Source organism: Rhinoderma darwinii, chromosome 3 (genome assembly GCF_050947455.1).
Source record: "Rhinoderma darwinii isolate aRhiDar2 chromosome 3, aRhiDar2.hap1, whole genome shotgun sequence".
Taxonomy (NCBI): Eukaryota; Metazoa; Chordata; class Amphibia; order Anura; family Rhinodermatidae; genus Rhinoderma; species Rhinoderma darwinii.
Window position 1 is genome coordinate 248,783,781 of NC_134689.1, and position 17,263 is coordinate 248,801,043.

General features: G+C 42.9%; 1 protein-coding gene across 8 annotated transcripts in view; it reads left to right on the top strand.

The window, feature by feature from the left end:
• The first annotated feature begins 288 nt into the window (after positions 1-288).
• Positions 289-17,263, top strand: part of HERC1 (HECT and RLD domain containing E3 ubiquitin protein ligase family member 1) — a 180,052-nt gene continuing 163,077 nt past the window's right edge. For 7 of the 8 annotated variants that reach the window (XM_075857663.1, XM_075857666.1, XM_075857668.1 and 4 more), the window contains exon 1: positions 289-519. The gene's annotated coding sequence lies outside the window, so the exon portion shown is untranslated. The remainder of the gene's footprint in view (positions 520-17,263) is intronic. The other variant, XM_075857664.1, reaches the window with a different exon arrangement.

A 17,263-nucleotide genomic window follows, 5' to 3' on the forward strand; every position in this document is an offset into this window, starting at 1 on the left:
GCATGTGGAGCGGAGGTGACACATTTTAACCAGTTTGTTTCAGGGGAGAACCCCACATTCCTGTCAGACATATCCCCAGCTCAGTAATAAGCCTGTATGAGGGGAGACTGTGTATCTGTGTACAGGAGCAAGCCAGGTAGTGTCCCCCCCGCCATACACACGTAGCAGAGCTGTTTGCCATAGCATTGCAGGTTTTGCACTTTTCCGCGGCCATGTAACGCTCAGCTCCCGGCCGTGTGTACACTGGCATTCCCCTCCTTTTCCTGGGTGTGTTCATGTGCCTCCTCCCTTTCCTTTCTTCTGACAAGTGGAACCGTTGCGGCTCATAGTCAGTGGGCCTGGTCCTCCGTGACACCGCCGCGTCTCCTGACAATATCCCCGTGTACGTGCTGTGTGATACACAATGTCACACGAAGGCTGAGGCCTCTGTGTACACGTACAGCGGCGGACACCCCCCGGGCCTGTCACACATCTGTGTCATCCAGCCGCCGGTAACGGTCCCAGTGGACAGGGCTGCAGGTATTTGGGTGTGTGCTGAGGGATATGGAGATAACGGTATAGGGGCAGATGGCCGACATTGCTCCTCAGCATCGGTGCTGGTGACATGACACAGCTGTTAATATTGTGAAGAATGGCTTCATGTTCTGCTACCACTGGGCTCATTAATAATACAGCCAGTGAGGCCTCCCTATTCACCGGGGTTACACCATTGTATAGCTGTGGACGTACATGTATGTCCTAATGATTGATATACAACAACGGAGAATGTAGCTAAAGTGCTTTATATTCAGTAATAGTTATCTATGACCTATTCTAATAACCGTGATGTGTGACACTATGTTCTGCCAGCATGTGTGATCATAGTGACTATGTGATGAAACTTGGTCTCTTTATTAATAATTACCTCTAACCAGGTTATCAACCCTGCCAACCAGAGCATCACCCCTAGATATGGCATCGTTTGATGTGCCACCTTTGTAATGACACACATTTCTGCAATAGCATTGTCATGTCTAAAACCATGATAACAGTTTGTAAAATGTGCCAGCAGGCTTTTGATATGTTGTGCCCAGGCGTGCCAGTTCTGTTTTCTACTGATCAGTCATAGATTGTGTCCAATCCGCTGCTGGTGCCTAGTTTGGCCGAGTGTGTAACTGGCTCCTGAGGTCTGCAGTATTGTATCTTTTATGAGGCACCATGATTCAGCCTTCAAAATATAGTATTCTTCAATCTCATCTCTGTAAGGACAGGGATCGGTCAGGATCTTTTATGCCACAGAGATCCATTTCTGTCACTTCTTGGGAAGATAGTTGTCAGCTAACCGATGAGCTTATCTCATGTCTACAGCCGGCTAGAGCTTGGTGACTAGTCATGTGATTTGTCTGTTTTGGTTTTGTAACTTTGCCCCTCCTCATTTTACCGGTCAATTTCCGTTCACTTCCATGGCGTGCAACGATTGTCAAATGGCAGCTACATATGAATATAATAGGTTTTTGTGATGCAGCACACGTACTATTTCCATTTAATAGTTTTACCGGAATAGCCAACACAAACTTATAAGTGGCGGTCCATCCGCTGGGAACTCCAGTGATCCCTACAACATGTGTAGGATCTGGAACTTGTCCCCATAATAATAATAATCTTTATTTATATAGCGCCAACATATTACGCAGCACTTTACAATTTAGAGGGAACATGAAACAAACAATATCAGACATTACATAGTGACAAAGTTCATTTACAATTCAAACCTGGGGAGTGAGGACCCTGCTCGCAAGAGCTTACAATCTATGAGGAAATAAGGGAGACACAAAGTGTAACAGTGTTTATTCTGTACAATGGTCCGGCCATTTTTATACACATGGGGTGGTGCACATTAGGCTATGTTCACACGGAGTATTTTGGGGGAGGAATATCTGCCTCAAAATTCCGTTTGGATCTTTGAGGCAAATTTTCCTCTCCCTGCACGCCGATTTTCGCGGCGATTTTCACGCCGTTTTTCGCCCGTGGACATTGAGCGCCGCGGGCATAAAACAGCGCGAAATACGCTTTCTCTGCCTCCCATTGAAGTCAATGGGAGGTCAGAGGCGGAAGCGCCCGAAGATAGGGCATGTCGCTTCTTTTTCCCGCGAGGCAGTTTTACTGCCCGCGGGAAAAAGACGCCGACGCCTCCCATTGAAATCAATGGGAGACGTTTTTGCCGAGTTTTGCGACGCGGTTTCCGCGTCAAAAAACTCGGCAAAATACCCCGTGTGAACATAGCCAGCTGCATGAGCCGGTCACCAGCCAGTATCCGTGTATGACGTACATGAAGAGAAGGAGTGTGAGGGAATCTTATTCTGATGACTAATCTAAAAAAGAGGGCCATGGAAAGGAGTCAGATTAGGGAATGTTATAGGCCTGTCTAAAAATATGTGTTTTCAGGGCACGTTTAAAACTGTGGATATTGGGAATTAATCGGTCTCCATTTATTTTAGTTATAGTACTTAGTGGAGTGCCTAGTCTTCAGTGGTGTGAAATGGCTCCTCTGGTGGATCGGTAGGGATCCGGGCGTACGGTAATCTATTAGTGGTGTAACTACCATAGAAACAGTAACAAAGTGCAGGGATTGTGAATAGACATCTCGTGGAATGTCTATTCACTGTCTAAACACTTCAGTATTGTTAATGTGTTCGTATAAGACAGCACATAAGGATCTAGCAGGATCCCTATGCGCTGAGTAAATGAATGGAGAGAAGTGCATGACGCTGATTGGTCACTGATTGGTCAGCGTCATACACTCCTCTGTACAATGCCCACTTGGTCTAAAGTGAAAATACGCCCACTTGGGCATTAAGCAACTCATTAGCATAAATCTAAAAACGCTAATAAAGTGGTAAAAATAGATCGTTTTTTTTGTTAAATAAAAACCACTGCTGTCACCTACATTATAGCGCCCATCTTATGTAAGAGATAGGGCACTTATAATGTGGTGACAGAGTCTCTTTAAATCTAGATGGCCTTGTTGGCTGAAGCATTGTTTTAAAAACAAATCCAATGTGTATGTCATAAATTGTTAGGATATGTTCACATTTACAAGCCACAATGCTCTCTGCCGGATCAATAATACAACGTATAACACCGGTATCCAACAGATCTTATTGACTTACAATGGGATCCGTTGGTTTCTGTCATGGGTTCAGTCGGTTTGACAAGGAGAATAAGGCTGGGTTCACACGACCATGTTACGTCCGTAATGTACGGAACGTATTTCGGCCGGAAGACCCGGACCGAACTCAGTGCAGGGAGCCGGGCTCCTAGCATCATAGTGATGTACGATGCTAGGAGTCCCTGCCTCTGCGTGGAACTACTGTCCCGTACTGTAATCATGTTTTCAGTACGGGACAGTTGTCCTGCAGCGAGGCAGGGACTCCTAGCGTCGTACATAAGTATGATACTAGGAGCCCGGCTCCCTGCACTGTGTTCGGTCCGGGTCTTCCGGCCAAAATACGTTCCGTACATTACGGACGTAACATGGTCGTGTGAACCCAGCCTTAGCGTCACATGCAACGCTATTCTCCTCCCGTCCCCCCTCAAAACTGCCGGGTCTGCTGACAGTACCTCTGACCGCAGTGTGAACACAACCGTCAGATAATACTGCTGCATTCAGGTGTCAAATATGTAGTGGTTTTATATTCTGGTTTTAAAGAGGAACAAGTCTCCTGCCAGGTTACCCCTGGCACTCTTCACATCCAGGATATTAAAAACGTAAGTATTCGCCCTCCAGTACTAGAGATGGTGGCCAGCTTCCTCTCTCTGGCACGGAAGTTCAATTATACTTCACCAGTCTTTTATTAATAAAATGGGCTTCTCAATTGGATATCCAAGTAATTGTGGAGATTGGGCTTTGTCACCCGCACCCTGTGCCGTTCTGGATATATTTGTGTTTTACTAAGCAAATCAATTTGCATAAAATGATTCATTAGGGGTCTGAAGGATTTCATAACTGAATATTTACAATGGGAACTGCTGGAGCTAAATTTGCAATTTACTTTGTTTTATTTCTGCCGTCATGGGGCGGCATTTTTGCGTCCATATTACAGACGGCCTGCCTTGACTGCAGGTCTTTTGACCTGAACCTTCAGCATTTTATGGATCTTGCGATTTTGTGGCAGTTTTTAAAGACCCACACAGGAGTGGATCCAAAAAGAAAGAAAAGTCCTATGTCTTCTCTCTTGTGTTTGGCTAAAAGAAAACTGCCATAAAAGCTCCACGTGTGATTCCAACCTAAGAGAGAACAGTAAAAAGTTCCTTCCTCTCAGGTGAACACGGCTCTATAGGAATTTCATGCTTTGTATACAGCAAATAATGCCCTGTATACAAAGCAAATAGACTCTAGTAAGGGACCAGATGATGTATGATGTTTTCTCCCCTGTGGTACCATGGCAGCAACTATGAAGGCAGGAAAACCTCATTACTTGTATTTCTTGTATTAGGCCTCATGCACACACGGCAGAGCTGTACAAAGGCTCACGGAGTACCACATATAGTGCTGTATTGCTTTTCTTCTTCTGAATAGCTCCATGATAGGTGTCCGATGGGGCATGCACAATTCTTCTGTATAATACCGGAGACGTATGGAGTTTCATAGAAGTCTACGTGTGTCGTATTATAGCTCAGTAGGACTTCGAGGTTGTTTGGAGTTGTAATACACTTGCGCGAATGATGTCTAAAGGCGGTTTTACACTGGTAGGTATTCGCCGTGGTTCAGCACCTTTTACAAGCTCCGATCGACATTACAGCACATCAATAGCGTTCCTTGACTCCATTCAGAAGGAGCAATGTTCAGGAGCATGGGAACGGACATTGCATTATGAACATACATTTGCATCTTGTTGGCAGGACACCCCTTGTTCACACAGGGATATGTGCTGCTGACAAGATCCGATCAGCCAATGTTAGTTCACAGGAACGTGGGCCCGTGTAAAAGGACCGTAAGGCAGTATGTATGTATGTATATATATATATATATATATATATATATATATATATATATATATATATACACACACACACACAGCTTTTTCACAGTGTGGTGCACTGCGCTAATTTACTGTACGTTGTAGTGAATAGGGTTTTATGAAGTCACAGTGTGGTTGAAAACCAGGTGGGTTTCAGGGCATGATATGTTGTTGTTGATACCGCGGAAAGCCTTGTACGTGTCGGTTTTGTTTCTTAGAACTGTAACCACAATCGCAGCTAAAACTGCATATATTTGCATGTGGTTTGCTATGGTTTTTTAATAATGGTGCAGCTCTCTGCCAATACTGACCTGCTTGACTATACCCCAATATAGGAGGTCTGTGCCTGCAAGCCCTATGTATAACCAATGAGTTAGGCTTTGTTTACATCTGCGTCGGGGTTCCGTTCATGGGTTCCGTCATACCTTTCCATCAGGGGAACCCATGAATGGAAACCATAGCTTTCTGTTGGCAATACCATTGATTTCAATGGTAATGGTTTCCGTTTGTCTCCGTTCCGTAAGGTTTCAGTTTTTTGGTGGAATCGATACCCCGTTGTAGGGCTGGGCGATTAATCAAATTAATTTGATTAATTCGCCCTCAAGGCCTCTGACTATTCTGTTTTTTAACAGAATCGTTAAATCAAATTTATTATTTTTTTGTGGCGCCGTGCTGCAGGAGGAAGCTCCGCCTCCTCACTGCCTGATCTGCTCCTTCTGACAAGCTGCGCCCCGTTCTGTCTCTGCTTCCCTACGGAACTGCTGTTCTGTAGTGAACAAAATGATACCGTACGGAACAGCAGTACCGCGGGGAAGCAGAGACTCCTAGTTTAGTGTTACACCGCCCTGTAGATACTACCCCCCCTTGTAGATGGCACCCCCCCTTGCAGTTCGTGCCACCACCCCTTGTAGATCGCAGCACACCCCTTCTTGTAGATGGCGCCACTGTAGCTCCCACTAGGAACTGTATCACTGGTCAAAGTGTCGGCAACCTCTGGCCAGGAATTCAGCTCCTAGTGGCAGCTACAGTGGCCGCTATCTACAAGAAGGATGGGGTGGGGTTCTGCGATCATGTGGGGGAGCCATCTACGAGGGGGGGTGGGAGTGCGATCTACATTTGGGGGTGCCGTCTACAAGGGGGGGTAGGAGTGCGAGCTACATGTGGGGATGTCGTCTACAAGGGGGGGCAGGAGTGCGATCTACATGTGGGCGTGCGATTTACAAGGGAGGGGGGTGGTGTTGTGATCTACAAGGGGGGCGGGGATGCTATCTGCAAGGGTGTGTGGCACTATTACTATAAGGGCCCTGTGGCACTATATGGGGGCCTATCTACAGGGACATTGTGGCACTATCTACATGGGCACCGTGGTGTTTTCAGGGGATTGGGACAAAAAAAGCCTTGACAAAGGAAATCCATTTTGGAGAGACTGATGAAAAATGGACATGCGATACTGACAATTGATCAGTTTTTAATGGCCATTTTTTTCACTGTCGTGTGAATGTAGCCTTAAAGAGGCTGTCACCAGATTTTCAAACCCCTATCTCCTATTGCAGCAGATCGGTGCTACAATGTAGATTACAGTAACGTTGTTGTTTTTTTTAAAAACGAGCATTTTTGGCCAAGTTATGAGCATTTTTATATTTATGCAAATGAGCCTTTCTTAAGTACAACTGGGCGTGTATTGTGTGTGTTACATCTGGGCGTTTTTGCCAAAATCACCCAGCCCTACCCTATTGACTTATAATGGATACTGTCTAGATTTGCGTAATTTTTGCCATCAAAATTGACGTAAACCCCTACGGGATGTGAAGAGAGTCTTTCAGCCTTACTTGAAGTCTTTGTTTGCCCTTTTTATTGTTTCCCTGTAATTCAAGTATTGATTGTAAGCTCATGTGGGTAGGACTCTCTCCTAATGTATCAGGCTATGTATTGTGTGTATTTGTTATAAATGGAAGCTGACGGCACAGTATAAATATATAATGATTGTTACAGTGGTAATGTACTTGAGTTTTCGCTCTGTAAGACGTCCTTTTGTCTGCACGATGCAAATGACTGTGCCCTGATTTGCTAAAGATAGTACAGATAACGGGAATTGTCCTCATGCAAAGCTCTCATCCGGAGAGAGGACCTGCACTTCATGCTGTTGTACTGTTTTTCATGGTGTTGGGGAGTAATTGTTGTTACTAATCTTGTTCTAATGTTTCCCATTGTGTGTGTGTGTGTGTGTGTGTGTGTGTGTGTGTGTGTGTGTGTGTGTACAACTTTGTATATGACACTGAGCAGGCTGGATCTTCTGGATGCTACTGGAAAGCACAGAACACAATGTAAGCATGAATGAATGAGAACATTCCTGTTTGTAGTACCTGTGGTACTGTCAAGACTAGTCCGTCGTTAACCTTCTGTTGTATTATCTGTACTGTATATACTCGCTCTGCTCCATCGCTGGCTGAACATGTCTGTTGCAATGCTTCAAATAAAAATAAGTTGCGTGGATGATGAAATGCCTGGTGTTTGGCTTGTGTCCAGGATTACAAGCTGACATGGCACATGATTCTGATAGCTCCTAAGGCTACTTTCACACAGGGCGGATACGCTGCGTAAAGATACACAGCGCATCCATCCTGGTGGCCGCAGGGAATTCAGAACGAAAAACAGCACCAAATTGTGGTTCGGTTTTTTGGCTGGAATGTCCGCTGTGGGAAATGTGGTAAAAAACCCCAACGTGCATACTTGCCCTCTGACGTCCTGCAGACCGGACTCCTGGGATGATGTTTCATCCCATGTGACCACTGCAGCCAATCACAGGCTGCAGTGGTCACATGGGATGAAACGTCATCCCGGGAGGCCGGCCTGGACGAGGAAGCACAGAATTCTGAGTTGCAATTTTTGCGGCTGAATCGCAGCTTTTCCGACACAAAAATCACAATCTACTATTTGTTGTGTGTTTTACCTCCCATTGAATTCAATGGGGCAAACCCGCAACAAAAAAGTAGCTTATACGCAAACACCATTGACATGCAGTGGATTAAAAAAAACTCACCGCAGGTTAATTTCTGAGCGGTTTTTCCATGTATCACTTACGCAGCGTGTAGATGAGATTTGTTCAAATCGCATCCACTGTGCTACTACTGTGCTCTGCTCCGCAACAAAATGTGTTGCGGAAAATCTGCAGTATTTATGCTATGTGTGAATAAAGACAATTACTTTTTAGAATGGGCTGTTACCCACCTGTCAACGTTCATGTTCGCTGTAACGCTCTGAAATAATCTGGTTTTGTTTGTTTTTTAAAGTGATATGCCATCACTTTATAGGGTGGGAATAATGTAATTTAATGTACCCTTGCCACTTATCACCTTCCTGATGTTTGATGTAACTGTACGTCACGGCCGAGAAAGGGGTGTATGGAGCGGGCTCACAGGCTGAACCCGCTTCATACTTAGCGGGTGTTGGATGTAACGGTTGGGATCGGGGAGAGAACTCCGATCCCGGCCGTTCAACCACTTAGATGCAGGGGTCAATAGCTACTGCAGCATCTAAGCCATCACAAAGAGGGGCGGCCCTCCGTCATTCCATTGCCCCATGACGTGATTTTGGGGTGCCGATGGTTTGCTGGGGGCCTAATGAAGACACCAGGCCTGCCATATTTGTGCTTTCATTAAGGGCTTAATAGGGGTTAAACTTTCAGTTCAATTATAATTTTTACCATTCCCTTAGGTTTTCTGAGTGTATTGGTATCAGTCTTTGGACAATGGGACCGGCCATTCAGTGGGTGAGATTAGGACTGAATAATAGATGGCATCATGTAAAGTGGGCTTGTTATATATTTTCTCAACCTCAATTATTGAAATGGCTTTTAATACAAGATATGAAGGCTCCTTTTGCTATTCCATTGTTTTTACAGTTATTCTAGATCTTGAAAGACTTTGTTGAGCAGATGAATGTGTAAACCAGGAGGTTAAAATAACTGCTCCCAGCCCCCACACACGACTCAATGACACACTGTTTCTGTTTTAGACCTTCCTCTTTGTTGAAATTTGCAGCATTCTGTTTCACAGCTAGTAATTTTTTTTAAAATCAAATAATTTTTATTGATTTTTTTTCAAAAATTGTACAATACAACAACAAAATTAAACCTACAAAACCCTCCCCCCAGGCACCATCTCGTATGACCGAAAAGAAGTATGCGGTTATACATATTCCAAACAGCAAGGAAACATTTCACAAGAGAACATTTACAGTACATTTTCAAGACAGACATAAATCTCCTTTAGGCACCCCCATTCTTATCCCCCCCAGTATACAAGTTTGAGCAGGGTACAGTACTAAGAATCTTCACTTATGAAATACATGTGACCATATCTTTCATCCCTTCCGCATTAAAGGTGCAAGTTCCGATACGCACAACCATGGACCCCATATGGATTCAAATTTTTTAATAGCATTACATTTTACATACACCGTTTTTTCCAGTATAATCATTTCACTTTAGCAATGAATTCACTCCTAGTCGGCGGGACGCTTTGTATCCAGTGTAGTGCAATAAGTTTTCTGGCTATGTAGAGCAATAACACACCCCAAAACACATTCCAGAGGAGTCCCCTGAAGTGCAATCCCATATGCATCCTTAATCAGTATCGCCGACCAATATGGTATTAAATGTGTACACGACCACAACGTATAGATATGATCAGCCTCATCTTCCGAGCATCTTGGACAGGTAGAATCACCATGTATACCAATGTTGAAAAGGAATTTAGGGGTCTTATATAGTCTATGAATAATGTATAGTTGTGAAAGGCGCCCAGCCTACAGCTAGTCATTTTAACAAGAAAAAAAGTGGATAGAATAAATTTTATTTTGGGCAAATTCCGTTGGATATGGACGTTTTCCATTCAGATAAATGTTTTTGTCCATGAAGTGCAGAATTATAGTATTAACTGCAGGTTTAATAAAGATGTTCTGCTATTTCTTCCAGCCAAATGGCTTGAAAAGTGTCATCCCATTTTTCTAAGCTTGAAGTGTGTTCAGATTTGTCACTTCCATTCCCCCAATCTTCTGGCAATTCATACATAGTACCTCCAAAATAATGTGAAATTGCGGTCCGTCCTGAGGCATGATGGGAATGGGATTCAGAATCCTTTCATCTTATGAATTGTCTTTATTATTTAATTTCAGATTGTTTATTGTACAATTGATATTCCTGGAATTTCTATGCCCCCGCTTATCTCTGTCTAGGCCACATTCACACGACAGTGGAAAAAAAATAGCCACTAAAAACTGATCAACTGTCCGTTTTTCATGGCCGTTTTGCATCAGTGTGTCCAAATTTTTATCCATTTCTAGTCCGTCTGTCTGTTTTTAGTGGCTGTCTGTCATCCATTGCCATCCCTTTTTCATGGCCGTTAAAACAACTGATGGATTTCATTTGGCAGGGTTTTTTGTCCAAACCCCCTGAAAACACCACAGTGCCCATGTAGACCGTGCCCACATAGTACCACACACAGTGCCCACTCTAGGTAGCGCCACACACACTCCCCACTGTAGATAGCATTGACGCTCTTGCCTGTGAATCCGCTCCTGGAGGAGCCCCTGTCATCACTATCCATATATTGACAGTGACGTCAGGGGTTTCTCCTGAAGCGGAATCCCCGGAGAGAGCTTGCCGACGCCCTGGTGGGGGGTCCTGGCATCTGAAAGCCCCTAACGTCACTCTCCATATATGGACCGTGACGTCAAGTGCTTTCCCAAGACCGGAGTCCTCGGCCAAAGATCTTGCGATACTACGGCCCGGGGACTCTATAGTTGAAAGCCGTGACATCACTGAACATATATGGACCGTAACGTCAAGGGCTTCCCCGGGGTCAGCGCATAAAGTAGCTCTGTACTCGAGAAATCCTCTTGTGAGGGCCAGGATCAGTTTTTAACGGCCCTCACGAGGATTGATTTCTGAAAAACGGCCATTACAAACTGATCTGTTGAGTGCTATAGGGGGCCGTCTGGCCATGAAAACGGCCAAAAATAGGACATGTCCTATTTTTTGACTGCCAGTATTCAATTTAAAACTATAAAAAATCTAAAATTACATTGTTCTGAAAATGGTCGTGTGATGAACGTTAAGAAAACAAAAAAAAACACGCCATTACACAGCCATTTTTCCATGTCGTGTGAATGTAGCCGAATGGATGGAGCCTCAGGTTTTTCTGCCGTACGCGTGGCGCTAGTTTGTTCTACCTATGCTAGAGGTCCAGGTATGGCGTGTGTACCATAGTAGGCAGCTATCCAATGTGCTGACTGAAACTCATCCAAAGGGGAGCCAGCTGTCACTTCACTCAGTGTGTCGGATCCCGCTTCTCATGTAGCTCAACTACAGCTCATTTCACTCCCTAGAAGTGTATGCTGTACAAATGAATGTAATGACTTCAGTTCATGGGTGGGTGGTGCGTGTCTTCTTCTCCCACTTTAAATGTAATAACTTTAGAGCGTTTATAGATTAAATAGTGCCTACTCCATCGCTTATATTCAACTTTGAGTCACAGTTGAGAGTTCAACAAACAAATGCGAGAAACCGGAAATCATGAAATTGCAGATAAACCTCTTCAGTGCAGCTAGGCTGCATTCACACGAACGCATCAGATTCACGCATGTGAAAAACGAGTGTGAATCTGGTCCGTGTGTGTTTCGTTATGCATCAGTCTGTTTTGCGAGTGGCATGCGGCGTTTACGCACTTGCAAAGCACATCTTTTTTTAAAATATTTTCAATTGAATTGATGCACAAATCACCCACCGCACAAGGATGTGCATCAGTGTGCGGTGCGTGGTTTTCACACACCCATTGACTTCCATGGGCGCGTATGTGCGTGAAAACGCACCAATATAGGACATGCCGTGAGTTTCACAAAACGGACTCTTGCTGCGTCAAAAATCACGTATGTGTGAATAGCCCCATTGAAATTAATGGGTCCGTGTGCTGTGCGTGATTCACGTTCGTCTGAATGAGACCTTAGACACTGCTCATATACCATCAAAACTGGCTCTGTTTGGGGATTCAGATATGTGTACAATATTGACAATGTGGATGGTGTATTGTAGCCAGTGTATTTGTTCATAACTGCTGGGGGTCACAAGCCACATTTTTTTCAGCTTTTCTTTGCAGTTTTGTTGCAACTCCAATTTGCTGCTAAATTGCCTTGAAAAAAACATTTTAAAAACTGAATGCGTTTTATCGTGATGTTTCGATGGGGTCTTTAGCAATGCAGTTATTATAGTTGGAATTCATAAAAATAATGATTCACCTATAATAACTGCACGGCCGATTTAGAACATTGCTAATTTATGTAAATTTTCACTTAAGTTTGGTGTTTTTCACAAATAAATATTGACTTTATCGAGCAAATTTTTCCCCTAACATAAAGTACAATATGTCACGAGAAAACAGTCTCCGAATCGCTTGGATAAGTAAAAGCATTCCCAAGTTATTACCACATAAAATGACTGGTGTCAGATTTGAAAGAATCGGCTGCGTCCACAACGCCAAAACAGGCTGTGTCCTGAAAGGGTTAAAGAAAGTTTCCAGTAGTTTTTATTTTTATAAAATAAGAAACGATAGTTTTCTAATATGCATATATGTAAAATTCTGCTTAAAGATCCTTTTTATACCAGTACGGTAGTCTCTGTCTATAAAATAAAAATGGTACAGCCCACGTATAATTTTTTTCCGCAATTACGGATCTGTAATTACTGCTAAAATACTGACCCATTCATTTCCATAGGCCACGGACACCTTCCCATATATTTACGTGTGTGTGTGTGTGTGTGTGTGTGTGTGTGTGTGTGTGTGTCCGTGCCGCAGAAATGTCCCGCAAAAAATAGGACAACTCCTATTTTTCACATTTACGTACCGTGCTCCTATACTTATTACTGTGAGCACCCGCAAATGCATGTGACAGTCCACGGCCCGTCCGTGCAGTATTTTCTAACCGTAAATACTGCACGGTCGTGGGCATGAGGCCTTAGTCCTGTATAATTCATTCTTGCGCTAAACATGACATCCTATGGATATGCCATAAATGTCTGAGATAAGAATACTTTTTTAACCGCTTCCCCCTCTGGCCACTTTTGACCTTCCTGACAGCCTCATTTTTCACATTTGACATGTTACACTTTGTGGTAATAACTTCTGAATGCTTTCACCTATCCAAGCGATTTCTGGATTTTGTTTTCTCGTGACACATTGGACTTTGTTACTGCCAAAATTTGCTCGATACATTCCAATTATGAAAAACACCAAAATGTTGCGAAAAAATAGCATTTTTTTAAATTTATTTTTCTAGGACATAAGGAGGCTTAGGACTTTAGCAGCAATTTCTCACATTTTCAAGAAAATTTCAAAAGCCTTTTTTTAAAAACCAGTTCAGGTTTGAAGTGGTTTTGAGGGCCTTATATATTAGAAAGTCCCCATAATTCACCCCATTTTAAAAACTTCACACCTCAAAGTATTCAAACCAGCATTTAGAAAGTTTCTTAACCCTTTAGACGTTTCACAGGAATTAAAGTAAAGTAGAGGTGAAATTTACAAATGTCATAATTTCTTTTTTTTTGCAGAAATTAATTTTTAATCTTTTTTTTTTTTTGTAACACAAAGTTTTATCAGAGAAATGCAACTCCATATTTATTGCCCAGGTTCTGCAGTTTTAGGAAATATCCCACATGTGGCCGTAGCGTGTTAATGGACTGAAGCACCAGCCTCCGAAGCAAAGCAGCACCCAGTGGATTTTGGGGCCTTCTTTTTTATTACAATATATTTTAGGCACCATGTCAGGTTTGAAGGGCTCTTGCGGTGCCAAAACAGTGGAAATCCCCAAAAAGTGACCCCATTTGAGAAACTACACCCCTCAAGGAAATTATCTAGGAGTATAGTGAACATTTTGACCCCACCGGTTTATTGTAGAAATTATTGGAAGTAGGCCGTGAAATTTGAAAATCTAAATGTTTTCAGAGAAAATGTAGGTTTAGCTAATTTTTTCTCACTTACACAAGGACTAAAGGGGAAAAAGCACCGCAACAATTGTAAATAAATTTCTCCCGAGTAAAACAATACCCCACGTGTGCTCATAAACAGCTGTTTGGACACACAGCAGGGCTTAGAAGGGAAAGAGCGCCATTTGGCTTTTGGTACTAAAATTTAGCAAGAATTGTTTGCGGAGGCCATGTCGTTTTTGCAAAGCCCCTGAGGGACCAAAACCGTGAATTCGGCCAAAACGTGACTCCATTTAGGAAACTACACTCCTTGAGGAATTCATCTAGGGGTGTAGTGAGCCTTTTGACCCTACAGGTGTTTCAGAATTTATAAGAATTGGGCAGTGAGCATAAAAACAATCCTTTTTCTTCAATAAGACGTAGCTTTAGCTCAAAATGTTTCATTTTTTCAACAAATAAAGGGAAAAAAGAACCCCAACATTTGTAAAGCAATTTCTCCCGAGTACAGCAATACCACATATGTGGTAATATACTGCTGTTTGGGCACACAGAAAGGGCTCAGAAGGGAAGGAGCGGCTTTTGGAGTTCAGATTTTGCTGGATTGGTTTCTGGTCGCTATGTAGCATTTGCAAATCCCCTGTGGGACCAAAACAGTGGAAACCCCAGAAGTGACCCCATTTTGGAAACTCCACCCCTCAAGGTATTCGCCTAGGTGTGTAGTGAGCATGTTAACCCCGCAGGTGTTTTGCAGAAATTGGTGTGCACTCGATGTTGCAGAGTGAAAATGGGATTTTTTTCCATAGATATGCCAATATGTGGTGCCCAGCTTGTGCCACCATAACAAGACAACTTTCTAATTATTATGCTGTGTTTCCTGGTTTTAGAAACACCCTACATGTGGCCCTAATCTTTTGCCTGGACATTCGACCAGGCTTAAGAGTGAAAGAGCACCATGGGAAGTTTAAGCCTAATTTGGCGACTTACACAGTATTGGTTCACAATTGCAGAGGCTCTGATGTGAGGTAATAAAAGAAACCCCTGAGAAGTGACCCCATTTTTGAATCTTCACCCTTCAAGGCATTTATTAAGAGGTAATAGAACCTATCCACAGGGCAAACACATGCATCATTTTACATAGTACATCCCCCAAATAACACGACTGTACTCCTTATATATAATATCATACCAAAAAGAGAGACTGCAAAGTCTATAAGTCAAATATAAAACATACATTTTTATTTCTTAAATTCTAAAAAATGACATACACAAAGTTTTAATTAAAGACGAAGGTGGAAGCCGAAACGCGTGTCGGGGCAGGTCGCCAATCTCGATATCTAGCAACATGAGTTAGTACTCCACTCCCTATTCCAGATTTCTCTTAAATCCTTTACACTTGGCACTTTATATTTAATATATGAAATGTAATGGAGTAGTGGTACATGCTTCATACTGGATTCCCTGTGGGGACTATTAACAGCTTGGGTGAAATATCTTCTAAGGCCCCATGCACACGAACGTGTTTTTGCGTCCGCAATTCCCCCGAAAATCCACGGGAGAATTGCGGACCCATTCATTTCTATGGGCCCATACACACTATCCGTGTTTTCACGGGTCCCCGCATGTCCGCAAATCCGTGCCACACAAACTCAGGACATGTCTTATTACGGCCCGCAAATTCGATGCGGACATGCCCATAGAAGTCAATGGGCCCGTGGAAAATGCGGGTACACCTCCGTGTGTCAACCGCAGTTTGCGGATTTGCGGAAGTGTTGCTAGGCGACGACCGGGAATGAGTTCTGTCGTCATCCTGTTTTACCTAGGCTTTTTTTTTTTTATCCGCATTTTGCGGATTACATACGGATGAACTGCGGATTACATACGGATGAACTACGGAGGACATTTCACGGAACACGGCCCTGGAATTTGCGGACCAGAAAAACACTACGGTCGTGTGCATGAGGCCTAAGAGTGGACATACAAATGTCTGATACTTATTTTGCATTATGCACTTTTTCACTATGTTTCTTATAACGTGTTTTGGTATACATTGATATTTGAACATTTATATAATACCTTCTCGTGCTTGGTGTTCCTTTTTTCCATCTGTGGAGATTAATTATTAAAACTTTGTGTGTCATTTTTTAGAATTTAACAAATAAAAATTTATGTTTTATATTTGACTTATAGACTCTGCGGTCTCTCTTTTTGGTATGGATTTATTAAGGGGTGTAGTGAGCATTTTCACCGCACAGGTCTTTTCCATAAATGATTGCGCTGCGGATGGTGCAAAGTAAAAATTTCAAATTTTCACTAGATATGCTATTTCAGTGGCAAATATGTCGTGCCCAGCTTGTGCCACTGGAGACCCCCCCCCCCCCAAAAAAAAATTTGTTAAAAGGGTTCTCCAGGGTATGACGATGTCATATATGTGGAAGTAAACTGCTGTTTTTGGCAGGCTGTAGAGTTCAGAGGGGAGGGAGTGCCATTTGGCTTTTGGAGCGTGGATTTTGCTTGGTAGTAGTTTTTGTTTGGAGTCTTACTGGCATTTCAGTTTATAATGTGGGGGTACATGTAAGCTGAGCAGAGTACATCAGGGGCATAGTCAGGGGGTATAATAATGGGGTAAAAAAAAATAATCCATAGATGTGTGTTACGCTGTGAAGAATCCTTTCCGCACAGGCCGGTGTCGCACTGATAAATGGTGTCTTTACTTATCCCCCTTTTGGTCCACAATCTGCACCTTGCAGTTTGGGGAATTTTGCTGGGAAAGTGTTGTCCTGGTATAATACGGGTGCCCTCTCTTCCAGCAGATATGTTTGGGCCCTTCCCTTCCTGGTTCCCCTAGAGTCTTGATAATTTGCCTCTTGAAACAGAAGAAATGTTCCCCTCAGGCCTGCACAACTGCATATCTATTCTTTCCTGGCTTATTGGAGCCTTAACTAATTTTATTTTTTCATAGACGTAGCGGTATAAGGGCAGTTTTTTTGCGGGACGAGCTGTAGTTATTATTGGTACCATTTTGGGGTACATGTGACTTTTTGATCACTTTTTATCCTATTTTTTGGAGAGGCCAGGTGACCAAAAAATGGCAATTCTGGCATAGATATATATATATATATATATATATATATATATTACCATGAGTTATAAATTACATGTTAACTTTATTCTGCGGGTCAGTAAGATTCCGGCGATACCAAATTGATAGCACTTTTTTATGTTTTACAACTTTTTGCACAATAAAATTACTTTTGTAAAAATGTTATTTTTTCTGTCGCCAAGTTTT